The sequence below is a fragment of the Moschus berezovskii genome, chromosome 23, assembly GCF_049115385.1.
Source record: "Moschus berezovskii isolate FMDL1 chromosome 23, NW_MosBer_1.0, whole genome shotgun sequence".
In the NCBI taxonomy this organism is placed as follows: domain Eukaryota; kingdom Metazoa; phylum Chordata; class Mammalia; order Artiodactyla; family Moschidae; genus Moschus; species Moschus berezovskii.
The window spans coordinates 40,390,186-40,401,709 of NC_142482.1; positions in this window are offsets into that span (position 1 = coordinate 40,390,186).

Sequence of the window (11,524 nt, forward strand, 5' to 3'; positions counted from 1 at the left end):
TCTCATTTCTGCTTTAATTTGCGTCTATATTCCAATTATGATGAAATATCAAGCCAACATTATCAGTGTAATAGTGAAAGATTATTAATAAAAGAATAAAAAGAACCAGCAAAGTAACTGGGAAATTTTCCTTATGTGATGAGTGTCTTCTAGTTAGTTATCATTCCTTTGGATTTTGCTGTCTTTTCTTCTAAAAAGTTTCAATAGAACTACCATCAACCCTACTTTTCATGAATATTTAACAGTAACAACAGAGTATAGATGAAAACAGATTGTAAGAAGGCAGAGTTTCCCAAATACAGTTCGACCAAAGGACAGCATGAAGAAGGCAGGTGGATCAGCAGTCCAGGGGGAGCCAAGGCATTTTGATATCTTCATCTTCCTTAAACTGACCCTAGTCAGAAACATCATGGGAACTGGAGCACGTCATAGATTTTGCACAGTGAAAAGATGGAGTATCAGGACTCCTTTTACCTATTCCAAGCATTAGTGCTGATCCTATTAAGAAAATTTGAAAGTAGGAGGAAGAAACAAAAATTCAAACAAGATAACATACACACAAAATAATCAAGCATTGGAAACTTGCTTGCTCTGAAATGCTACTCAACAGATACCTAAATAAATTTGATGAATTTCTAATCTCTGAGTGCAAACACCAGAAAGAGTTTCAAATACTTGACTCGTTTAAGTAAATTTCTCTTATTTTTATGTACAAATTTCTAACTCCTCAAGATAATTATGAGCACATTAAACATCCCCTGCCTCCTTATTTTGTTTTCTTACTCATTAAGTATAATATTTCTACCATCTGAGGTGCCTCTATCTCACTCTTCCCCCATCGAAATCACATGATTCTTTTATTATAAATTTCTGAAGGAAACTCTAGTGATTAATTTTTTATTCTCTGAAACCTCTTTAGGTTTGATTCACTGGTTATGGAAAATTTGTCTTGCATTTTAAGTTACTTTATAAAAGACATTTTCCTTCTTCCTTCAAATCCCAGTGATTCCTTTTACCAGCTGAGTGACTTTAGAAATCTCACTTAATCCTTTCATACTTCAATCTTCTCTTCTTTAAAATGAGCATAATTATATGCATCTCATAGGACTAACGGAGAAGGCAATGGCAAGCCACTCCAGTACTATTGCCTAGAAAATCCCATGGATGGAGGAGCCTGGTAGGCTGCAGTCCGTGGGGTCGCTAAGGGTCGGACACGACTGAGCGACTTCACTTTCACTTTTCACTTTCACACATTGGAGAAGGAAATGGCAACCCACTCCAGTGTTCTTGCCTGGAGAATCCCAGGGACGGGGGAGCCTGGTAGACTTCTGTCTATGGGGTCACTCAGAGTTGGACAAGACTGAAGTGACTTAGCAGCAGCAGCAGCAGAATAGGACTAAGTGATTTAATGTAAACTCAATTATTTTCATATGCTAATAATTAAATAAATATGATTTCCTTCCCAAATTATGAATTCCCTAAAATATTGGACTTTTCTTATTTTGTGCATCTGTAAACAGTGTAGCATGGTATTTGTAACAGATAATTAATAAATACTGACAGACAATAAAAATGATGTGACTGCTAGGAAAATAGAACTGGAACCTCTGATTACTTATTTTTCTGATTCTCTTAATTGGCCTTACATTATAATCTTCTTGTGCTCTTAACATGGTAGAATTATTGGATATAGTTGGTCAGGTTTTTTTCACATTGGTGTCATTGAGCTGTGGAATTAGACAGTGTGTGTGTGTGGGGGTGAATGACAGTGAGAAATCATAGGGAGAAGTGCTTGCTTCACAGCCCAAAGCTCAGAATTGTTAACTCTAAAACAGAGCTTCTTACCCATCCATCTCACAATTCTAATTTCTTTGCTCTGGTTATAAAATCACAATTCTTTTGGGATCCTAATTGTCATCTTTGAATTACAATTGCCAATGTGTCATCCAAGTTGTCAGACCGGACCAACTATTCTTTAACATTGTCTCTTGCATCTATCCATTAAATTTATATCTACACAGAAAAATTAAAAGAGACACAGAGAAAATAATTCAATGTTCCACAGCCTCTACCTTTCAAAGTGGTCTCCTCACTTACAATGGCTCTCTCATCTTCAAAGCATCTTAACATGTTTGTAGAACAGTCTTTCCTTAGTTCAAATCTGATCATGCACACACATCTCAGCTCAAAATTCAGCAGTGAATCTCCATATTGTAACACGTTTTATTAAAATGCAGACTTAGATTCAATGCCTTCTATAATCATGGCTCAAACCATTCCATTTTATCCAAACTTTTTATTCTCTCACTGGTGTTTATGCTGATATGAGACACCATTGTTGCTTTCCATCCTGTAAGGGCCATTTCAAGTACTAAAGTGTTCTAAATTATTCCCCACTCTCCTTTTTTTCTGTCCCTGGCTTGGGAAGATCTCCTGGAGAAGGAAATGGCAACCCACTACAGTGTTTCTTGCCTGAAAAATCCTGTGGACAGAGGAGCCTGGTGGGCTATAGTCCATGGGGTCACAAAGAGTTGGACATAACTGAGTGACTTAGCACTCCTTTTGTAATTCTCTGCTGCTGCTGCTAAGTCACTTCAGTCGTGTCCGACTCTGCGTGACCCCATAGACGGAAGCCCACCAGGCTCCCCCGTCCCTGGGATTCTCCAGGCAAGAACACTGGAGTGGGTTGCCATTTCCTTCTCCAATGTATGAAAGTGAAAAGTGAAAGTGAAGTCGCTCAGTCATGTCTGACCCTTAGCAACCCCATGGACTGCAGCCTACCAGGCTCCTCCATCCATGGGATTTTCTAGGCAGTAGTACTGGAGTGGCTTGCCATTGCCTTCTCCGTTCTAATTCTCTAGAGCACTTTATTTGTAATTCTCTTTTGGTACACTCCATATTTTATAAAAATTATATATATATATATACATAATTTGTTTTTGTTTCTGTACCTGTCCTATTTTCCTGACCAGGTGGATTGTATACTCTTAAAGTGATAGAGGCAAGAGTGTATGTTAAACATAATAAGCATTTACTACATTTTAATTGCCTTTTGATGAAAGTGAAAGAGGAGAGTCAAAAAGCTGGCTTAAAGCTCAACATTCAGAAAACTAAGATCATGGCATCTGGTCCCATCACTTCATGGCAAATAGATGGGGAAACAGTGGAAACCGTGCCTGACTTTATTTTTCTGGGCTCCAAAATCACTGCAGATGGTGATTGCAGCCATGAAATTAAAAGACGCTTACTCCTTGGAAGGAAAGTTATGACCAACCTAGACAGCATATTAAAAAGCAGAGATATTACTTTGCCAACAACGGTCCGTCTAGTCAAGGCTATGGTTTTTCCAGTGGCCATGTATGGATGTGAGAGTTGGACTGTGAAGAAAGCTTATCGCCGAAGAATTGATGCTTTTGAACTGTGGTGTTGGAGAAGACTCTTGAGAGTCCCTTGGACTGCAAGGAGATCCAACCAGTCCATCCTCAAAGAGATCAGTCCTGGGTGGTCATTGGAAGGACTGATGTTGAAGCTGAAACTCCAATACTTTGGCCACCTGATGCAAAGAGCTGACTCATTGGAAAAAACCCTGATGCTGGGAAAGATTGAGGGCAGGAGGAGAAGGGGATGACAGAGGATGAGATGGTGGGATGGCATCACCGACTCGATGGACATGGGTTTGGGTAGACTCCGGGAGTTGGTGATGGACAGGGAGGCCTGGCATGCTGCGGTTCATGGGGTCGCAAAGAGTCAGACACGACTGAGCGACTGAACTGAACTGAATTAACTTTAATTAACTTTAATTCAGTTAAAACCAACAACTGTGAAACTCTTCCCTTCGGATTTCCTATATGTTAAATTATATTAGCACCCTTGAATTTATTATTTTTTTCTTTTATGACCTCAATCCATTTCATTGCTATTTCATCACAACAGAACCCAGATACATCTTTACTTCTTCATTTCATACCCCAAAACTAAAGCAGAGTTTAAATGCACCCTGTTTTACCCTTAGAGCAAATATTTTAAGGCTTTTCTGCTCATTCCCAAAATGATGCAAATATTCAATTAATAAATATATTTATTTTGCTTATCAAAATCAACGGATTTTGAATGCCACTTCAAGCTCCATACTGCTTGTATGATGATTGGATCAAGAAAAAACTATATAATATTAAGGGAAATATAAACTGTAGCTGAAATATTAGTAGGACTACTTACATAGTAAAATTATGTAAAAGTGTTTCTGGAAATTTTCAAGTGCCTGTGAACTTCTATGGAAAATCGAGTTGATTATCTTCTGAGACTCCCCCTTATAAATCTTATCCTTATATATAGAATAACACACTTCATTTAAAACTGGTCTTATCCAGTGTCTTTTCTTCTCCCATTTCTTATAGTATGATAGTGGGACTTTAGGAATAGAGTCTTGGAAATATGATTATGCTTGGCATTATATTTTATTTGCAAAGAAATGGCACAGATATCATTGCCAGTTGATTAGAGAATTATAGAAATAAAACATAGGTTCCTGATTCAACATTGAGAAACATTTTTATCTTTATACATAATTTCTGAACCAAATTTTACCTCATCTATTTTGATCGAAGAAAAATCACTCACGTGTTGCAGGTTTACTTTATAGAAGGATGCCACTCAATGAGCACATGAGTATTTCCAATCAGAATCATAAAAGATACAATTGTAGAATTCACCCTATCTGAATTGCTTTCTTGCTAAATAAAGACTCAAGATCTCATTATGTAGTTACCTGCACTCAGACACTATTTTTAAATCTAAAGAAAGCTGAAAAATTTCTCCTACCTTTCACAGATTACTGCCATGCTATTTTCCCAACCTTTATTATTTTCTCTTATATCCCTCTAAATGGATCCAGCATGCCTTTAAGTTTCTGAAATAAGCTTGGACTGTTATAAATAAAATCAATTCACATACTTCCTCCAGGAAGAGTACAAATTTTAAAAGGAAAATATGTAGCATGTTTTATTGGTTTTCAGAATACATGACAGCGTTCCTAAACATTGAAGGTATATAGAAACATAGCGATAAAATAAGTGATGATGAAATGATAGCAACAGATAAGTAAAGAGGGGGAAAAATGAAGAAAGAAAATAGGGAAAGAGGGAATTTCCTGGTGGTCCAGTGGTTAAGACTCTGTGCTTCCACTGCAGGGGGTTTGGGTTGGAGCCCTGGTCAGGGAGCTAAGATCTCTCATGCTATGTGTCAAGGACGAAAAAAAAAAAAAATTGATAGAATTATTTAGAAAAAAGAAAAATGGAAATGAGAGAGAAAAGGTATACACAGACAGGAAGAGCGTACTCTTTTGTCCAGCACATTGCAGATGATCAGTTAAATGTGTCTTCTGAATATGCAACAGGAGAGAGAAACAGAAAAAAATAGGATGCAAAGATTACAGATCCAAATCCAGTAGTTTTTAATTTGCCTGGAAAGGGCTGTGGGGAGTTTTTGCCTTTCTGGTTGTGTATGAAAATTATGGGATTAGTAGAGCTTAATTTGTCTAAATAGGAAGTTAAAGGAAATGCTGATGAACCCCCCAGAGGTTGAGAAAATGGAGCTGGGAAGACAGAAGAATCCGTGCTTCTCCAGCAAATAGGACCTGCAAAGGAATGAAAGGGCAGCAAGAAAGAAGTTATCTTAAAACATGGCTTAAGGAAACATGGTATTTTTGCCATGTCAGGTATATTTGCATCTTGATATACTCTTTAACAACTTCATAAGCATGATTCGAATGTAATATGTTATGATAAAATAAATATAATATTTAAGCATTCATTTCACCTCTGGTTTATTTTAGATATTGTCTGAGGATCTTTGCTGTGATCTCAATGCCATGCTCTCTGCCTATCGGATTTCTTTGTTCTAAATTATCATAGATTTAAACAATCTTTGATTTGTTTGATTAGTAGGACCTTCAGAGCTTAATTGCTATCTACACAAAATCAATATCTTGTTGTTCACAAACTTTGTAATACAAATAGCAGTTTTAATCTAGAGAAGTGATAAAAAAAGCACACCTAAAAATATTTAAATGAAAATATAAAGTCCCAAAGGTACTTAACACTAATAGTAAATTTATATTTTCCCGTAGCTTTCCTCATAATAAAATAATGTATACCTAGGATTTAGAAACACCAGAATATATTGAATTTTCCATAAACATATATGTAACCATATATATATATACACACACACATATATTTGCTTTGGTACTCATATAGCAATCTTCCTCACATGTATGTTTGTTTTGTTATCATAATAACCTTCTAAAGTAAAAAGGATTTTTTTAATGATAGAAGAGAAGAAACTCGGATAGCAAGAAGTTACAGGACTTACCAAAGTATATAAACCTAGAAAATTCAGAAGCAAAAATTTGAATAAAACAAGATTTTGAATTCTAGGTCTATACACTTTTCCTAATTTCATTGTTCTCCTTTCAAAAATATATGCATCTGTGGAATCAATATTTTAAATTTAAAAGAAAATCAGTTAGTGTTCTACTGCTGAATCGTTCCTTTGCTCCATCTTATAAAGCAACCAATGACAAAACAAGGTGACTTTTGATTTTTTACTATCCTTATCTCCCCAAATTCATGACAGAGTGGGGGAGTTATGGGAGACTGACCTGTGGCTGAAACATAATACCATAATACCCAGACCTTGGTTTTCTGTTTTCATTTCTTCTCAGTTCTGCAGTTTCAGCCATGCTCTCTCTGACTTACTGAAGCGTCAACTTCAAGAAGTTAACTCCAATTTAAGGCTATCCATAGAATTCATAGATCCACAGGAAGCTCTCCCAGGAGTTGTCATGCTATTCCTATCTTGGCTCATCCTTCCATTTAAACCTCTGAGATTCAGCATAATTAACATTTATGATTTCAGCATGTCCAGGAGAAAAAAACCAGAGGGACTAGAAGGTGAGACAACCTCAAAGACAACCAGGAAAATGTTTCTAATGATACACAAACATTGGGCATATCAGTATGGAGAGTCATCTAAGAGAAAACCAAATAAATTCCAATAAGATTTAGTGGTTGTTGATATCATTTTATATTAATACATATTGATAATTACATTAATATAGAGTATATGTTATATAGATATTATATATAATTTTATATATTATAGATTACTTTGTATTTTATATATTAATACATTAATGTTTGTCAATATATTAATAACTATATTAATAATATGCAATACTAAATAGGTAAAACCATACTTTACATATGCTTACTATTCTGACAAAAATAGGACAACTAGGTATAGTTGAAAAAGTAATCTTTCTAAATTAAGATTCTGATCATGTTTCACCACCATAATGGCTCCTCATTCTCACTCTGTGTTTATTATAAAAGCTACTTAATAAGCATAAGATGTATATTTATTTGGTATCCATAGTCACTGTTTAAATTAAGGGTATACATTTTGATAATTTAGATTTAGCTAATGATAATTCTAAAACTCAGAAAAATAAAATAACTTGCCCAAAATATAGTCAAGTAGAATCAGAATCTGTTCAGTCACCCATTCATGACTCTTTGTGACCCCGTGGACTGCAGCACACCAGGCTTCCCTGTCCATCACCAACTCCTGGAGCTTGCTCAAACTCATGTCCATCAAGCCGATAATGCCATCCAACTATTCCATCTGCTGTTGTCCCCTCTCCTGCCTTCAATCTTTCCCAACATCAGGATCATTTCCAATGAGTCAGTTCTTTGCATCAGGTGGCCAAAGTATTGGAGATTCAGTTTCAGTATCAGTCTTTTCAATGAATATTCAGGACTAATTTCCTTTAGAACTGACTGGTTTGATCTCCTTGCAGTCCAAGGGACTCTCAACCAGGAATAAAACTAGTGCTTCTAAATGCAATCTAGTTTTTCTTCCTCCAAGTTACTGAGCAATATTAATCCAGACTCCCAGTTTGAATGTCAAAATTAAAATTTAACATGTTTTTATCCAGTGTTTCTGCTGTACTAGCCTTTCTTTTTTTCTTTTACAATACATATGTATTAGGAAAAGTAATGGACATATAGCTGCTATGATTGTTTATAAATATTAAATCTGAAATTTTGGACAAATAACTCCAAAAGCCAGACTTTGTACTTCTTTATGATAAAAATTCTGGTTAGTCAACTCCTGACTTACTTGGCTTCAGATTATGATATGAAATTAATTTTTTGAAAGGAATTTATATTAGGCTTCAGAAATAAACCCAAATGTGCATGAAGGTTTACTTTACAATAAAGGTGGAACTTTATATTATTATAATTTCATGTCATCAAGAGAATTTTTCAGTAGAGTGTGATTGTGTCAACTGATTAAAATCTTTAAAAAAAGATAATAAATTCCTACATTCAAATTAACTCCAAAACAATAAAAACTTTGTGTAGAAACAAGATAATAGCATACAAAAGATCTACAATTACTCAAAAAATCACTAAAACTCAGGGCTTAAAATGATTGAAGCATTTGTTACATAAAAATTTCTGTGAAGACAAATAAGATACACAAAATGAAACAAAATATGTGATGAACTGCCAAAAACATTTGTGAAGCATCTCTGTCCATGGAATTCTCCAGGCAAGAATACTGGAGTGCGTAGCCATTCCCTTCTCCAGGGAATCTTCCCAACCCAGGGATGAATCCAGGTCTCCCACTCTGCAGGCAGATTCTTTACTGTCTGAGCCACCAGGGAAATCCCATGAAAGACTAAAAAGGCTAAACTCAACATATACACGTCAATTGTTTAAAAAAAATCAGTATGGAAAAAAACGATCCAACTGAAACAACAGCAAAAGCACAGGACATAAGCTTTTGCTTGACTTTCAAATATATGATAAAATGGTTTATTCTTATACATACAAAAATGCAAATTATATTAAATGGGTAATAATTTTTGCTTATCAAATTGCATACAGCAAAATACTTTATATCATGTTGAAAAGCCATTTTGCTTTCGTTTTTTTTTTTAGAGTATTTTAAGACTATACACTATGTGCAAAAATGTACATCTACTGACACAGCATTTCCATTTCCAGAATTCACCCAGACAGATATTCTCACATAGGCATGCAGAGATGGATGTGCAAAGACCTTTACTGCAGCACTGTTTGCATTAGCAAAAGGCTACAAACATCGTAAGTGACTACCAGCCCTGGAGTTGTTAAATGTGTCTTTACAAAGTAATATTATGTATTTATTAAAATTAATGAAGCAAGTCTATGGCCACAGAATTAGAATGGTCTCTAAGGTATATATATTTGAGAAAAAAGTTACAGGAGGGTACTGATAACACAAGATGCTATTTATTGATCTGTCAGCATATGTGTGTAAATAAATGTATGTATAAAAACACACTTGCACATACTCTAAGTGTGCTAGTTTGTATACAGAAGATATCAGGAAGAGCAGAATGCAATCATGGAGTTAGGAGTGAAGGAGAAATTTATTTGCCCCATGAATAGTCTTACTATATGTATTTCTTGTCTTAGATTTTTCACATTTAACTTTTTAAAAAATTTATTTATTTTAATTGGAGGCTAATTACTTTACAATATTGTATTGGTTTTGCCATACATTGACATGAGTCTTTTAATAATAATAAGGACAAAACAACTCTACACAACTATGGTGTCCTTCATGGGAGGTTTCCTGAGGGATGTAAAGAGAATATGTTGACAGCTGTGAAAAAAATGTGCTTAAAGCCTGCAACACAGGAGACCCAGCTTCGATCCCTGGATTGGGAAGATGTTCTGGAGAAGGGAATGGCAATCCACTCCAGTATTCTTGCCTGGAGAATCCCTTGGACAGAGGAGCCTGGTGGGCTACAGTCCATAAGGTTGCAAAGAGTTGTACTAACACTGAGTGACTAACACTTTCACTCACTTTCAAAGCTTGAAATTAAATAAACCAACATTTTACCTTAACCAAATTCCCCTTATATGCATCTCTTTATTTTTCATAAGACTTGACCTTTTATTCGATGATTTCTCAAAGATATATGCAAATAATATGAAGTCAAATATTTCTACATAGTTTAAAAAAACAAACAGCAGCAGCTAGTATTCCATATCCTCTCTACCTCCATTTTCTGTTATGACAAGAAAGTATATTCAGCTCTTCTAGATTTTTTATCTGGCAGTTTCTTGAGTATTTCTAAATTGTTTCAACATTTTCAAACATAGTCACTCATTGCTTAAGAGTGCTAGGTACCACTCCATGCACTTAGCATGTGTCAGCAAATAACAAAGACTGTTGTCTCTTTGAAGTAAAATTTAAGGGGAAGGAGAAAGATAATAAAAAATAAGCCTAATAAATTATGCTGTAGAGTATTTCAGAAGAGGAAAAGTGCTCTGGGTGAAAGAAACCATAGAGTAGGAAGAGAAGCATCCGGTGGATGAGATGGACAGATGGTAGAATTAAACAGAGCTGTCAGGAGAGCTCTCCTTGAGGAGGTGAGATTTAAACACTTGAAGGAGGGGAAGAAGTGAGTCAAGCAGGTATAAAGCTTCCCAGCGAGAGAATGGCAAGGGCCTTACCTGGTGTATTTTAATAACAACATGGAGGCCAACAGGCTGAGCAGAGTGAGTCAGGAGGGAGTTGGGAGATGAGGTCAGGAGATGCCACTGTAAGAATTTGGGCTTTTCCTGTGCTTAGACATTTGGGGCTTTAAAAAGAGAAATAAGAAGATGAATGATTGACCTTGAATTTCAAAATATCTGTTGTGCCTGGAATTCCCTGGTAACATGGAAGTGACTACAAAAACAGACACTAAGACTCTCAGTAATCTAGCTGAGAGACGATGGAGACTCAGAGCAGGGTCTTAGCAAGAGAAGTGGTGAAATTCTGGATATCTGCCGGGAGCCAGCGAGGGAAATCCTACCCATGGCAAAGGTCAATTGGGGAAGAGGCCTGACGGGCAAAGGCTAATCAGGGCTCGAGGAACCCCCTGGACTTACCTGAGCATCTACCCCAAAGAAAACTGGAGTCTGACTGCTTTACTATCTTACGCCTCTTACCAAGTCCTCTAATACTTACAGGGGCTTCCCCCCAACCACCTTTCTCTGAAAACATTAATTCAGAGCTGTAGTTTAAAAGTTCTCCTCGGCTTAATAGGAGTGTTCCAATCCAAGCCCCTCTGATAGCTTTCTAACTTGCATGACAAGTTTGTCCGGGCTCTTACAACTATGAGTGTGACTGTTTATAGCCTCCCAGCCATGCAAGGACAGAAAGCCTAATATTCTAAAATACAGGAATCTGTTGAAGAAGTTAAAATCATTAGAGTAGTACTAAAAAGATTTCATTGTTGAATCAATGCTTGCTGCAGTTTCCTCTATCTATTGTATCCTTGGAAATATATTAATCACATATAGAGAATATAAGTAGTAGCCTTTGATTTAACCACATCAGATCTTAAGTTAATAAATTCCTTTCTTGCAGCTCACTACACCGGTGCCTTATAGGAATGTAACTTTGTTATGTGTCT